This window comes from Pseudophryne corroboree, unplaced genomic scaffold, assembly GCF_028390025.1.
Source record: "Pseudophryne corroboree isolate aPseCor3 unplaced genomic scaffold, aPseCor3.hap2 scaffold_218, whole genome shotgun sequence".
Taxonomy (NCBI): domain Eukaryota; kingdom Metazoa; phylum Chordata; class Amphibia; order Anura; family Myobatrachidae; genus Pseudophryne; species Pseudophryne corroboree.
The window spans coordinates 366,566-380,037 of NW_026968826.1; the positions used below are offsets into that span (position 1 = coordinate 366,566).

Here is a 13,472-nt window from a genome sequence, read left to right on the forward strand (position 1 = left end):
CTTGTGCTGCCTCAGTTGAATCTCCTTTACTTGACAGAGATGTGCCTGAGCAGCTGCCCTCACCAGCCCTATCCCAAATCATACTTATTTTGCATAGGAGATACCATGGTCATGAAGATTGTTCTCCCAGGGTGAGGTTCATTCATTGCATTCTGGGTATGCTGACCCCTGTGATTTTCCCAAATGTGGGAAACTCGACTGCATTATTTGTGGTAGTGGGGGACTGTGTTTGTGCTTTCCTCTGGTCAGCTCTGGTAAAAGTCAGATTTCTTTGTCTCAGATTTTCCTCTAGCCTTGTTCTTCTTTCGAGAGTTCCCTTGTGCTGCCTCAGTTGGATCTCTTTCACTTGACAGGGGGGTGCCCGAACAGCGACCCTCCCCAGCTCTAGCCCAACTCCTACTTACCTGCCAGGTGAGATACTATGATCATGAAGGTGCTTCTCCCAGGGCAAGGCTCACCCATTGCACTCTGGGTGTGCTGCCCCTGCGATTTCCCCAAATGTGGGAAACTTGACTGCATAATTTGTGTTTCCCCTGGTCGGCTCTCGTATAATTCAGATCTCTTTGTCTCAGGTCTCTCTCCAGCCTAGTTTGCTGTCTGTTTCCACTTCTCTTTTCTTCAACCGCTCCCTTCTATACCCTTGTGCACTATCCTGACTTCTCCTCCCGTCTGCTTACTTTGTGCCTTCCAATGCACAATGCAAACTACAGGTAGTGCTGCAGGGCCCACACCCTTTTACTTGCCTTACAGAGCAGCTCTGGAGCTGTTACAGTGCCCAGCTGCTGCAAGAAATCAGCTTGAATGCTTCAGGGGATGGGGCATGGCCAACATGAGCCCCACACCAAAGGAGGGTGGAGGTGTTTAATGCGAACTAGGGGTCATCCAAGCACCGCAAAAGGCCGCCATGCCCTGCACGCCCCTTTTCTCTTTTCAAATGCAGATGAGGGTTGAAGCCAACTTTGACCCACTGCTTGGATGACATCACCGTATGCAAATCCGTCTTCTGCAGAACTTCCCCCAGGAATGCTTGCACTAGTTGTTGCATTTGGTTTGTTGTTTGGGGGTGCTTCAGTATTAGGCAGCCTTCTGCCCTCCCATGTTCATCTGAAAATATGTGTTCTCCCTGCAGTTGTTGTCCCCAGATGAGAGTTCCCTTGTGCTGCCTCAGTTGAATCTCCTTTACTTGACAGAGATGTGCATGAGCAGCGGCCCTCCCCAGCCCTATTCCAAATCATACTTATTTTGCATAGGAGATACCATGGTCATGAAGATTGTTCTCCCAGGGTGAGGTTCATTCATTGCATTTTGGGTATGCTGACCCCTGTGATTTCCCCAAATGTGGGAAACTTGACTGCATTATTTGTGGTAGTGGGGGACTGTGTTTGTGCTTTCCTCTGGTCAGCTCTGGTAAAAGTCAGATTTCTTTGTCTCAGATTTTCCTCTAGCCTTGTTCTTCTTTCGAGAGTTCCATTGTGCTGCCTCAGTTGGATCTCCTTCACTTGACAGGGGGGTACCCGAGCAGCGACCCTCCCCAGCTCTAGCCCAACTCCTACTTACCTGCCAGGTGAGATACTATGATCATGAAGGTGCTTCTCCCAGGGCAAGGCTCACCCATTGCACTCTGGGTGTGCTGCCCCTGCGATTTCCCCAAATGTGGGAAACTTGACTGCATAATTTGTGTTTCCCCTGGTCGGCTCTCGTATAATTCAGATCTATTTGTCTCAGGTCTCTCTCCAGCCTAGTTTGCTGTCTGTTTCCACTTCTCTTTTCTTCAGCCGCTCCCTTCTATACCCTTGTGCACTATCCTGACTTCTCCTCCCGTCTGCTTACTTTGTGCCTTCCAATGCACAATGCAAACTACAGGTAGTGCTGCAGGGCCCACACCCTTTTACTTGCCTTACAGAGCAGCTCTGGAGCTGTTACAGTGCCCAGCTGCTGCAAGAAATCAGCTTGAATGCTTCAGGGGATGGGGCATGGCCAACATGAGCCCCACACCAAAGGAGGGGGGAGGTGTTTAATGCGAACTAGGGGTCATCCAAGCACTGCAAAAGGCCGCCATGCCCTGCATGCCCCTTTTCTCTTTTCATATGCAGATGAGGGTTCCAGTCAACTTTGGCCCACTGCTTGGATAACATCACCGTATGCAAATCCGTCTGCTGCAGACCTTCCCCCAGGAGTGCTTGTACTAGTTGTTGCATATGGTTTGATATTTGATGGTGCTTCAGTATTAGGCAGCCTTCCGCCCTCCCATGTTCATCTGAAAAGATGTGGTCTCCCTGCAGTTGTTGTCCCCAGATGAGAGTTCACTTGTGCTGCCTCAGTTGAATCTCCTTTACTTGACAGAGATGTGCCTGAGCAGCTGCCCTCACCAGCCCTATCCCAAATCATACTTATTTTGCATAGGAGATACCATGGTCATGAAGATTGTTCTCCCAGGGTGAGGTTCATTCATTGCATTCTGGGTATGCTGACCCCTGTGATTTTCCCAAATGTGGGAAACTCGACTGCATTATTTGTGGTAGTGGGGGACTGTGTTTGTGCTTTCCTCTGGTCAGCTCTGGTAAAAGTCAGATTTCTTTGTCTCAGATCTTCCTCTAGCCTTGTTCTTCTTTCGAGAGTTCCCTTGTGCTGCCTCAGTTGGATCTCCTTCACTTCACAGGGGGGAACCCGAGCAGCGACCCTCCCCAGCTCTAGCCCAACTCCTACTTACCTGCCAGGTGAGATACTATGATCATGAAGGTGCTTCTCCCAGGGCAAGGCTCAACCATTGCACTCTGGGTGTGCTGCTCCTGCGATTTCCCCAAATGTGGGAAACTTGACTGCATAATTTGTGTTTCCCCTCGTCGGCTCTCGTATAATTCAGATCTCTTTGTCTCAGGTCTCTCTCCAGCCTAGTTTGCTGTCTGTTTCCACTTCTCTTTTCTTCAGCCGCTCCCTTCTATACCCTTGTGCACTATCCTGACTTCTCCTCCCGTCTGCTTACTTTGTGCCTTCCAATGCACAATGCAAACTACAGGTAGTGCTGCAGGGCCCACACCCTTTTACTTGCCTTACAGAGCAGCTCTGGAGCTGTTACAGTGCCCAGCTGCTGCAAGAAATCAGCTTGAATGCTTCAGGGGCTGGGGCATAGCCAACATGAGCCCCACACCAAAGGAGGGTGGAGGTGTTTAATGCAAACTAGGGGTCAGCCAAGCGCCGCAAAAGGCCACCATGCCCTGCACGCCCCTTTTCTCTTTTCATATGCAGACGAGGGTTGAAGCCAACTTTGACCCACTGCTTGGATGACATCACCATATGCAAATCCATCTGCGGCAGGCCTTCCCCCAGGAATGCTTGCACTAGTTGTTGCATTTGGTTTGTTGTTTGGGGGTGCTTCAGTATTAGGCAGCCTTCTGCCCTCCCATGTTCATCTTCAGGGGATGGGGCATGGCCAACATGAGCCCCACACCAAAGGAGGGTGGAGGTGTTTAATGCGAACTAGGGGTCATCCAAGCACCGCAAAAGGCCGCCATGCCCTGCACGCCCCTTTTCTCTTTTCATATGCAGATGAGGGTTGAAGCCAACTTTGACCCACTGCTTGGATGACATCACCGTATGCAAATCCGTCTTCTGCAGAACTTCACTTGACAGGGGGGTGCCCGAGCAGCGACCCTCCCCATCTCTAGCCCAACTCCTACTTACCTGCCAGGTGAGATACTATGATCAGGAAGGTGCTTCTCCCAGGGCAAGGCTCACCCATTGCACTCTGGGTGTGCTGCTCCTACGATTTCCCCAAATGTGGGACACTTGACTGCATAATTTGTGTTTCCTCTAGTCGGCTACTCGTATAATTCAGATCTCTTTGTCTCAGGTCTCTCTCCAGCCTAGTTTGCTGTCTGTTTCCACTTCTCTTTTCTTGAGCCGCTGCCTTCTATGCCCTTGTGCACTCTCCTGACTTCTCCTGTCTGCTTACTTTGTGCCTTCCAACGCACAATGCAAACTACAGGTAGTGCTGCAGGGCCCACACCCTTTTACTTGCCTTTCAGAGCAGCTCTGGAGCTGTTACAGTGCCCAGCTGCTGCAAGAAATCAGCTTGAATGCTTCAGGGGCTGGGGCATAGCCAACATGAGCCCCACACCGACGGAGGGTGGAGGTGTTTAATGCGAACTAAGGGTCATCCAAGTGCCGCAAAAGGCCGCCATGCCCTGCATACCCCTTTTCTCTTTTCATATGCAGATGAGGGTTCCAGCCAACTTTGGCCCACTGCTTGGATGACATCACCGTATGCAAATCCGTCTTCTGCAGACCTTCCCCCAGGAATGCTTGTACTAGTTGTTGCATTTGGTTTGTTGTTTGGGGTGCTTCAGTATTAGGCAGCCTTCAGCTCTCCCATGTTCATCTGAAAATATGTGTTCTCCCTGCAGTTGTTGTCCCCAGATGAGAGTACCCTTGTGCTGCCTCAGTTGAATCTCCTTTACTTGAAAGAGATGTGCCTGAGCAGCGGCCCTCCCCAGCCCTATCCCAAATCATACTTATTTTGCATAGGAGATACCATGGTCATGAAGATTGTTCTCCCAGGGTGAGGTTCATTCATTGCATTCTGGGTATGCTGACCCCTGTGATTTCCCCAAATGTGGGAAACTCGACTGCATTATTTGTGGTAGTGGGGGACTGTGTTTGTGCTTTCCTCTGGTCAGCTCTGGTAAAAGTCAGATTTCTTTGTCTCAGATCTTCCTCTAGCCTTGTTCTTTTTTTGAGAGTTTCCTTGTGCTGCCTCAGTTGGATCTCCTTCACTTGACAGGGGGGTGCCCGAGCAGCGACCCTCCCCAGCTCAAGCCCAACTCCTACTTACCTGCCAAGTGAGATACTATGATCAGGAAGGTGCTTCTACCAGGGCAAGGCTCACCCATTGCACTCTGGGTGTGCTGCTCCTACGATTTCCCCAAATGTGGGACACTTGACTGCATAATTTGTGTTTCCTCTGGTTGGCTACTCGTATAATTCAGATCTCTTTGTCTCAGGTCTCTCTCCAGCCTAGTTTGCTGTCTGTTTCCACTTCTCTTTTCTTGAGCCCCTGCCTTCTATGCCCTTGTGCACTCTCCTGACTTCTCCTGTCTGCTTACTTTGTGCCTTCCAACGCACAATGCAAACTACAGGTAGTGCTGCAGGGCCAACACCCTTTTACTTGCCTTACAGAGCAGCTCTGGAGCTGTTACAGTGCCCAGCTGCTGCAAGAAATCAGCTTGAATGCTTCAGGGGCTGGGGCATAGCCAACATGAGCAGCAAGATGCAGCACTGGACTATTAGTAATGTACTGTTGTATGCTGAGCACCACAATGCAGCACAAGACAATGAGCAGTGATACTGAGCACTGATGAGGATACTACTGAGAACTGACACTGAGCAGGAGAGACACACTACTAGTATTACTGAGCAGCAATAAGTAACCACTGATACTGGGCACTGATATTGAGATTTCCACTGAGAGAACATAGCCACGTCCTCTCCGCTCTCTCTTCAATGCACGAGTAAAAATGGCGGCAACGCGCAGCTCTTTATATGGAATCCGAATCTCGCGAGAATCCGACAGCGGGATGATGACATTTTCCCTTGTTCAGGTTTTCCGAGTCAGGCGGGAACAACCGAGCCTGCCACGGACCAGTGTAAACCACGTGGAGTTCGTCGGGAATTCGGTTCTCGGAGAACCGAACCCGCTCCTCTATATATACTATATTACTATGTTACTGTAGTATACAGAACACCACAATGCAATGAGCAGTGATAGTGAGCACTGATGAGGATACTAGAACTGACACTGAGCAGCAAGATGCAGCACTGGACTATTAGTAATGTACTGTAGTATGCTGAGCACCACAATGCAGCACAAGACAATGAGCAGTGATACTGAGCACTGATGAGGATACTACTGAGAACTGACACTGAGCAGGAGAGACACACTACTAGTATTACTGAGCAGCAATAAGTAACCACTGATACTGAGCACTGATATTGAGATTTCCACTGAGAGAACATAGCCACGTCCTCTCCGCTCTCTCTTCAATGCACGAGTAAAAATGGCAGCAACGCGCAGCTCTTTATATGGAATCCGAATCTCGCAAGAATCCGACAGCGGGATGATGACATTTTCCCTTGTTCAGGTTTTCCGAGTCAGGCGGGAACAACCGAGCCTGCCTCGGACCAGTGTAAACCACGTGGAGTTCGTGGGGAATTCGGTTCTCGGAGAACCGAACCCGCTCCTCTCTACCTTATACCCATCAATTTTTTTATTTTCAATCTAAGCCCCTGCAGTTTTCTGTAAGCATCTGCTTCGCTATGATGATCAACAAGTCACAAGGGCAAACACTCAGGGCTTGAGGCGTAGATCTTAGGACCAGCTGCTACAAGCATGGCAGAGGTGTCACTATCACTGGTGACACCCAGAAAGGTGGCGAGGGAGATTGTAATGCAGTGCGCGCAGATAAACAGCGCAATGGTAAAAAGGAGGCATGGTTTCATAGGTAGGGGCGTGGCCTGGTGGCCTGAATCTACATTTTGTTGCTCCGGGTGTCCCGGGGTTGGGGGCTGCACCCGGGGACTAGTGTGTGAGCTGTGCTGGCTCCTGCACAGTGACAGGGCATGGCCACCCAGCATGACGCCTCCCTTCTTGACCATGCTGTAATTGCAGTCGCACTGCAGTTCAGCGTGATCATAAAAAATGGTGTAGGCTCCTGCTGGTGCAGGCTGTAGAGAAAAGCTGCTGTGACCACGCCCCCTGTGTCTCCTCCGTTGCAGACCCCATTTTGAAGCCTTGCCCCCGGACTAAGAGAAAAGTATGCCCTTGCGCACTATCCTGACTTCTCCTCCCGTCTGCTTAATTTGTGCCTTCCAACGCACAATGCGAACAACAGGTGGTGCTGCAGGGCCCACACCCTTTTACTTGCCTTACAGAACAGCTCTGGAGCTGTTACAGTGCCCAGCTGCTGCAAGAAATCAGCTTGAATGCTTCAGGGGATGGGGCATGGCCAACATGAGCCCCACACCAAAGGAGGGTGGGGGTGTTTAATGCGAACTAGGGGTCATCCAAGCACTGCAAAAGGCCGCCATGCCCTGCATGCCCCTTTTCTCTTTTCATATGCAGATGAGGGTTCCAGTCAACTTTGGCCCACTGCTTGGATAACATCACCGTATGCAAATCCGTCTGCTGCAGACCTTCCCCAAGGAGTGCTTGTACTAGTTGTTGCATATGGTTTGATATTTGATGGTGCTTCAGTATTAGGCAGCCTTCCGCCCTCCCATGTTCATCTGAAAAGATGTGGTCTCCCTGCAGTTGTTGTCCCCAGATGAGAGTTCCCTTGTGCTGCCTCAGTTGAATCTCCTTTACTTGACAGAGATGTGCCTGAGCAGCGGCCCTCACCAGCCCTATCCCAAATCATACTTATTTTGCATAGGAGATACCATGGTCATGAAGATTGTTCTCCCAGGGTGAGGTTCATTCATTGCATTCTGGGTATGCTGACCCCTGTGATTTTCCCAAATGTGGGAAACTCGACTGCATTATTTGTGGTAGTGGGGGACTGTGTTTGTGCTTTCCTCTGGTCAGCTCTGGTAAAAGTCAGATTTCTTTGTCTCAGATCTTCCTCTAGCCTTGTTCTTCTTTCGAGAGTTCCCTTGTGCTGCCTCAGTTGGATCTCTTTCACTTGACAGGGGGGTGCCCGAACAGCGACCCTCCCCAGCTCTAGCCCAACTCCTACTTACCTGCCAGGTGAGATACTATGATCATGAAGGTGCTTCTCCCAGGGCAAGGCTCACCCATTGCACTCTGGGTGTGCTGCCCCTGCGATTTCCCCAAATGTGGGAAACTTGACTGCATAATTTGTGTTTCCCCTGGTCGGCTCTCGTATAATTCAGATCTCTTTGTCTCAGGTCTCTCTCCAGCCTAGTTTGCTGTCTGTTTCCACTTCTCTTTTCTTCAACCGCTCCCTTCTATACCCTTGTGCACTATCCTGACTTCTCCTCCCGTCTGCTTACTTTGTGCCTTCCAATGCACAATGCAAACTACAGGTAGTGCTGCAGGGCCCACACCCTTTTACTTGCCTTACAGAGCAGCTCTGGAGCTGTTACAGTGCCCAGCTGCTGCAAGAAATCAGCTTGAATGCTTCAGGGGATGGGGCATGGCCAACATGAGCCCCACACCAAAGGAGGGTGGAGGTGTTTAATGCGAACTAGGGGTCATCCAAGCACCGCAAAAGGCCGCCATGCCCTGCACGCCCCTTTTCTCTTTTCATATGCAGATGAGGGTTGAAGCCAACTTTGACCCACTGCTTGGATGACATCACCGTATGCAAATCCGTCTTCTGCAGAACTTCCCCCAGGAATGCTTGCACTAGTTGTTGCATTTGGTTTGTTGTTTGGGGGTGCTTCAGTATTAGGCAGCCTTCTGCCCTCCCATGTTCATCTGAAAATATGTGTTCTCCCTGCAGTTGTTGTCCCCAGATGAGAGTTCCCTTGTGCTGCCTCAGTTGAATCTCCTTTACTTGACAGAGATGTGCATGAGCAGCGGCCCTCCCCAGCCCTATTCCAAATCATACTTATTTTGCATAGGAGATACCATGGTCATGAAGATTGTTCTCCCAGGGTGAGGTTCATTCATTGCATTTTGGGTATGCTGACCCCTGTGATTTCCCCAAATGTGGGAAACTTGACTGCATTATTTGTGGTAGTGGGGGACTGTGTTTGTGCTTTCCTCTGGTCAGCTCTGGTAAAAGTCAGATTTCTTTGTCTCAGATTTTCCTCTAGCCTTGTTCTTCTTTCGAGAGTTCCATTGTGCTGCCTCAGTTGGATTTCCTTCACTTGACAGGGGGGTACCCGAGCAGCGACCCTCCCCAGCTCTAGCCCAACTCCTACTTACCTGCCAGGTGAGATACTATGATCATGAAGGTGCTTCTCCCAGGGCAAGGCTCACCCATTGCACTCTGGGTGTGCTGCCCCTGCGATTTCCCCAAATGTGGGAAACTTGACTGCATAATTTGTGTTTCCCCTGGTCGGCTCTCGTATAATTCAGATCTATTTGTCTCAGGTCTCTCTCCAGCCTAGTTTGCTGTCTGTTTCCACTTCTCTTTTCTTCAGCCGCTCCCTTCTATACCCTTGTGCACTATCCTGACTTCTCCTCCCGTCTGCTTACTTTGTGCCTTCCAATGCACAATGCAAACTACAGGTAGTGCTGCAGGGCCCACACCCTTTTACTTGCCTTACAGAGCAGCTCTGGAGCTGTTACAGTGCCCAGCTGCTGCAAGAAATCAGCTTGAATGCTTCAGGGGATGGGGCATGGCCAACATGAGCCCCACACCAAAGGAGGGGGGAGGTGTTTAATGCGAACTAGGGGTCATCCAAGCACTGCGAAAGGCCGCCATGCCCTGCATGCCCCTTTTCTCTTTTCATATGCAGATGAGGGTTCCAGTCAACTTTGGCCCACTGCTTGGATGACATCACCGTATGCAAATCCGTCTGCTGCAGACCTTCCCCCAGGAGTGCTTGTACTAGTTGTTGCATATGGTTTGTTGTTTGGGGGTGCTTCAGTATTAGGCAGCCTTCTGCCCTCCCATGTTCATCTGAAAATATGTGTTCTCCCTGCAGTTGTTGTCCCCAGATGAGAGTTCCCTTGTGCTGCCTCAGTTGAATCTCCTTTACTTGACAGAGATGTGCATGAGCAGCGGCCCTCCCCAGCCCTATTCCAAATCATACTTATTTTGCATAGGAGATACCATGGTCATGAAGATTGTTCTCCCAGGGTGAGGTTCATTCATTGCATTTTGGGTATGCTGACCCCTGTGATTTCCCCAAATGTGGGAAACTTGACTGCATTATTTGTGGTAGTGGGGGACTGTGTTTGTGCTTTCCTCTGGTCAGCTCTGGTAAAAGTCAGATTTCTTTGTCTCAGATTTTCCTCTAGCCTTGTTCTTCTTTCGAGAGTTCCATTGTGCTGCCTCAGTTGGATCTCCTTCGCTTGACAGGGGGGTACCCGAGCAGCGACCCTCCCCAGCTCTAGCCCAACTCCTACTTACCTGCCAGGTGAGATACTATGATCATGAAGGTGCTTCTCCCAGGGCAAGGCTCACCCATTGCACTCTGGGTGTGCTGCCCCTGCGATTTCCCCAAATGTGGGAAACTTGACTGCATAATTTGTGTTTCCCCTGGTCGGCTCTCGTATAATTCAGATCTATTTGTCTCAGGTCTCTCTCCAGCCTAGTTTGCTGTCTGTTTCCACTTCTCTTTTCTTCAGCCGCTCCCTTCTATACCTTTGTGCACTATCCTGACTTCTCCTCCCGTCTGCTTACTTTGTGCCTTCCAATGCACAATGCAAACTACAGGTAGTGCTGCAGGGCCCACACCCTTTTACTTGCCTTACAGAGCAGCTCTGGAGCTGTTACAGTGCCCAGCTGCTGCAAGAAATCAGCTTGAATGCTTCAGGGGATGGGGCATGGCCAACATGAGCCCCACACCAAAGGAGGGGGGAGGTGTTTAATGCGAACTAGGGGTCATCCAAGCACTGCGAAAGGCCGCCATGCCCTGCATGCCCCTTTTCTCTTTTCATATGCAGATGAGGGTTCCAGTCAACTTTGGCCCACTGCTTGGATAACATCACCGTATGCAAATCCGTCTGCTGCAGACCTTCCCCCAGGAGTGCTTGTACTAGTTGTTGCATATGGTTTGATATTTGATGGTGCTTCAGTATTAGGCAGCCTTCCGCCCTCCCATGTTCATCTGAAAAGATGTGGTCTCCCTGCAGTTGTTGTCCCCAGATGAGAGTTCACTTGTGCTGCCTCAGTTGAATCTCCTTTACTTGACAGAGATGTGCCTGAGCAGCTGCCCTCACCAGCCCTATCCCAAATCATACTTATTTTGCATAGGAGATACCATGGTCATGAAGATTGTTCTCCCAGGGTGAGGTTCATTCATTGCATTCTGGGTATGCTGACCCCTGTGATTTTCCCAAATGTGGGAAACTCGACTGCATTATTTGTGGTAGTGGGGGACTGTGTTTGTGCTTTCCTCTGGTCAGCTCTGGTAAAAGTCAGATTTCTTTGTCTCAGATCTTCCTCTAGCCTTGTTCTTCTTTCGAGAGTTCCCTGGTGCTGCCTCAGTTGGATCTCCTTCACTTCACAGGGGGGAACCCGAGCAGCGACCCTCCCCAGCTCTAGCCCAACTCCTACTTACCTGCCAGGTGAGATACTATGATCATGAAGGTGCTTCTCCCAGGGCAAGGCTCAACCATTGCACTCTGGGTGTGCTGCTCCTGCGATTTCCCCAAATGTGGGAAACTTGACTGCATAATTTGTGTTTCCCCTCGTCGGCTCTCGTATAATTCAGATCTCTTTGTCTCAGGTCTCTCTCCAGCCTAGTTTGCTGTCTGTTTCCACTTCTCTTTTCTTCAGCCGCTCCCTTCTATACCCTTGTGCACTATCCTGACTTCTCCTCCCGTCTGCTTACTTTGTGCCTTCCAATGCACAATGCAAACTACAGGTAGTGCTGCAGGGCCCACACCCTTTTACTTGCCTTACAGAGCAGCTCTGGAGCTGTTACAGTGCCCAGCTGCTGCAAGAAATCAGCTTGAATGCTTCAGGGGCTGGGGCATAGCCAACATGAGCCCCACACCAAAGGAGGGTGGAGGTGTTTAATGCAAACTAGGGGTCAGCCAAGCGCCGCAAAAGGCCACCATGCCCTGCACGCCCCTTTTCTCTTTTCATATGCAGACGAGGGTTGAAGCCAACTTTGACCCACTGCTTGGATGACATCACCATATGCAAATCCATCTGCGGCAGGCCTTCCCCCAGGAATGCTTGCACTAGTTGTTGCATTTGGTTTGTTGTTTGGGGGTGCTTCAGTATTAGGCAGCCTTCTGCCCTCCCATGTTCATCTGAAAATATATGTTCTCCCTGCAGTTGTTGTCCCAAGATGAGAGTTCCCTTGTGCTGCCTCAGTTGAATCTCCTTTACTTGACAGAGATGTGCATGAGCAGCGGCCCTCCCCAGCCCTATTCCAAATCATACTTATTTTGCATAGGAGATACCATGGTCATGAAGATTTTTCTCCCAGGGTGAGGTTCATTCATTGCATTTTGGGTATGCTGACCCCTGTGATTTCCCCAAATGTGGGAAACTTGACTGCATTATTTGTGGTAGTGGGAGACTGTGTTTGTGCTTTCCTCTGGTCAGCTCTGGTAAAAGTCAGATTTCTTTGTCTCAGATTTTCCTTTAGCCTTGTTCTTTTTTCGAGAGTTCCCTTGTGCTGCCTCAGTTGGATCTCCTTCACTTTACAGGGGGGTACCCGAGCAGCGACCCTCCCCAGCTCTAGCCCAACTCCTACTTACCTGCCAGGTGAGATACTATGATCATGAAGGTGCTTCTCCCAGGGCAAGGCTCACCCATTGTACTCTGGGTGTGCTGCTCCTGCGATTTCCCCAAATGTGGGAAACTTGACTGCATAATTTGTGTTTCCCCTGGTCGGCTCTCGTATAATTCAGATCTCTTTGTCTCAGGTCTCTCTCCAGCCTAGTTTGCTGTCTGTTTCCACTTCTCTTTTCTTCAGCCGCTCCCTTTTATACCCTTGTGCACTATCCTGACTTCTCCTCCCGTCTGCTTACTTTGTGCCTTCCAATGCACAATGCAAACTACAGGTAGTGCTGCAGGGCCCACACCCTTTTACTTGCCTTACAGAGCAGCTCTGGAGCTGTTACAGTGCCCAGCTGCTGCAAGAAATCAGCTTGAATGCTTCAGGGGATGGGGCATGGCCAACATGAGCCCCACACCAAAGGAGGGTGGAGGTGTTTAATGCGAACTAGGGGTCATCCAAGCACCGCAAAAGGCCGCCATGCCCTGCACGCCCCTTTTTTCTTTTCATATGCAGATGAGGGTTGAAGCCAACTTTGACCCACTGCTTGGATGACATCACCGTATGCAAATCCGTCTTCTGCAGAACTTCCCCCAGGAATGCTTGCACTAGTTGTTGCATTTGGTTTGTTGTTTGGGGGTGCTTCAGTATTAGGCAGCCTTCTGCCCTCCCATGTTCATCTGAAAATATGTGTTCTCCCTGCAGTTGTTGTCCCCAGATGAGAGTTCCCTTGTGCTGCCTCAGTTGAATCTCCTTTACTTGACAGAGATGTGCCTGAGCAGCGGCCCTCCCCAGCTCTATCCCAAATCATACTTATTTTGCATAGGAGATACCATGGTCATGAAGATTATTCTCCCAGGGTGAGGTTCATTCATTGCATTATGGGTATGCTGACCCCTGTGATTTCCCCAAATGTGGGAAACTCGACTGCTTTATTTGTGGTAGTGGGGGACTGTGTTTGTGTTTTCCTCTGGTCAGCTCTGGTAAAAGTCAGATTTCTTTGTTCAGATCTTCCTCTAGCCTTGTTCTTCTTTCGAGAGTTCCCTTGTGCTGCCTCAGTTGGATCTCCTTCACTTGACAGGGGGGTGCCCAAGCAGAGACCCTCC

At 50.1% G+C, this 13,472-nt stretch overlaps 18 non-coding genes and 2 pseudogenes across 18 annotated transcripts; all 20 read left to right on the top strand.

Annotated features, from left to right (window-relative positions):
• The first annotated feature begins 80 nt into the window (after positions 1 to 80).
• Positions 81 to 244, top strand: LOC135007353 (U1 spliceosomal RNA). Its single transcript, XR_010207389.1, has one exon. It is a non-coding gene; the product is annotated as a U1 spliceosomal RNA (small nuclear RNA).
• Positions 245 to 396: 152 nt separating this feature from the next.
• LOC135007209 (U1 spliceosomal RNA) lies at positions 397 to 559 on the top strand. The gene has a single exon (XR_010207261.1). It is a non-coding gene; the product is annotated as a U1 spliceosomal RNA (small nuclear RNA).
• A 674-nt stretch (positions 560 to 1,233) lies between these two features.
• LOC135007015 (U1 spliceosomal RNA) lies at positions 1,234 to 1,397 on the top strand. The gene has a single exon (XR_010207073.1). It is a non-coding gene; the product is annotated as a U1 spliceosomal RNA (small nuclear RNA).
• Positions 1,398 to 1,549: 152 nt separating this feature from the next.
• Positions 1,550 to 1,712, top strand: LOC135007237 (U1 spliceosomal RNA). The gene has a single exon (XR_010207288.1). It is a non-coding gene; the product is annotated as a U1 spliceosomal RNA (small nuclear RNA).
• Positions 1,713 to 2,386: 674 nt separating this feature from the next.
• Positions 2,387 to 2,550, top strand: LOC135007365 (U1 spliceosomal RNA). The gene has a single exon (XR_010207400.1). It is a non-coding gene; the product is annotated as a U1 spliceosomal RNA (small nuclear RNA).
• Positions 2,551 to 2,702: 152 nt separating this feature from the next.
• On the top strand, positions 2,703 to 2,838 carry LOC135007379 (U1 spliceosomal RNA; annotated as a pseudogene).
• An 835-nt stretch (positions 2,839 to 3,673) lies between these two features.
• Positions 3,674 to 3,837, top strand: LOC135007363 (U1 spliceosomal RNA). The gene has a single exon (XR_010207398.1). It is a non-coding gene; the product is annotated as a U1 spliceosomal RNA (small nuclear RNA).
• A 670-nt stretch (positions 3,838 to 4,507) lies between these two features.
• On the top strand, positions 4,508 to 4,671 carry LOC135007125 (U1 spliceosomal RNA). The gene has a single exon (XR_010207179.1). It is a non-coding gene; the product is annotated as a U1 spliceosomal RNA (small nuclear RNA).
• A 152-nt stretch (positions 4,672 to 4,823) lies between these two features.
• Positions 4,824 to 4,987, top strand: LOC135007446 (U1 spliceosomal RNA). Its single transcript, XR_010207435.1, has one exon. It is a non-coding gene; the product is annotated as a U1 spliceosomal RNA (small nuclear RNA).
• A 2,423-nt stretch (positions 4,988 to 7,410) lies between these two features.
• LOC135007376 (U1 spliceosomal RNA) lies at positions 7,411 to 7,574 on the top strand. The gene has a single exon (XR_010207407.1). It is a non-coding gene; the product is annotated as a U1 spliceosomal RNA (small nuclear RNA).
• A 152-nt stretch (positions 7,575 to 7,726) lies between these two features.
• LOC135007210 (U1 spliceosomal RNA) lies at positions 7,727 to 7,889 on the top strand. The gene has a single exon (XR_010207262.1). It is a non-coding gene; the product is annotated as a U1 spliceosomal RNA (small nuclear RNA).
• A 674-nt stretch (positions 7,890 to 8,563) lies between these two features.
• LOC135007016 (U1 spliceosomal RNA) lies at positions 8,564 to 8,727 on the top strand. Its single transcript, XR_010207074.1, has one exon. It is a non-coding gene; the product is annotated as a U1 spliceosomal RNA (small nuclear RNA).
• Positions 8,728 to 8,879: 152 nt separating this feature from the next.
• LOC135007238 (U1 spliceosomal RNA) lies at positions 8,880 to 9,042 on the top strand. Its single transcript, XR_010207289.1, has one exon. It is a non-coding gene; the product is annotated as a U1 spliceosomal RNA (small nuclear RNA).
• Positions 9,043 to 9,716: 674 nt separating this feature from the next.
• LOC135007017 (U1 spliceosomal RNA) lies at positions 9,717 to 9,880 on the top strand. The gene has a single exon (XR_010207075.1). It is a non-coding gene; the product is annotated as a U1 spliceosomal RNA (small nuclear RNA).
• Positions 9,881 to 10,032: 152 nt separating this feature from the next.
• On the top strand, positions 10,033 to 10,195 carry LOC135007240 (U1 spliceosomal RNA). The gene has a single exon (XR_010207291.1). It is a non-coding gene; the product is annotated as a U1 spliceosomal RNA (small nuclear RNA).
• Positions 10,196 to 10,869: 674 nt separating this feature from the next.
• Positions 10,870 to 11,033, top strand: LOC135007388 (U1 spliceosomal RNA). Its single transcript, XR_010207408.1, has one exon. It is a non-coding gene; the product is annotated as a U1 spliceosomal RNA (small nuclear RNA).
• A 152-nt stretch (positions 11,034 to 11,185) lies between these two features.
• Positions 11,186 to 11,321, top strand: LOC135007380 (U1 spliceosomal RNA; annotated as a pseudogene).
• Positions 11,322 to 12,022: 701 nt separating this feature from the next.
• On the top strand, positions 12,023 to 12,186 carry LOC135007134 (U1 spliceosomal RNA). The gene has a single exon (XR_010207188.1). It is a non-coding gene; the product is annotated as a U1 spliceosomal RNA (small nuclear RNA).
• A 152-nt stretch (positions 12,187 to 12,338) lies between these two features.
• Positions 12,339 to 12,501, top strand: LOC135007291 (U1 spliceosomal RNA). Its single transcript, XR_010207335.1, has one exon. It is a non-coding gene; the product is annotated as a U1 spliceosomal RNA (small nuclear RNA).
• Positions 12,502 to 13,175: 674 nt separating this feature from the next.
• LOC135007115 (U1 spliceosomal RNA) lies at positions 13,176 to 13,339 on the top strand. The gene has a single exon (XR_010207170.1). It is a non-coding gene; the product is annotated as a U1 spliceosomal RNA (small nuclear RNA).
• Positions 13,340 to 13,472: the final 133 nt, after the last annotated feature.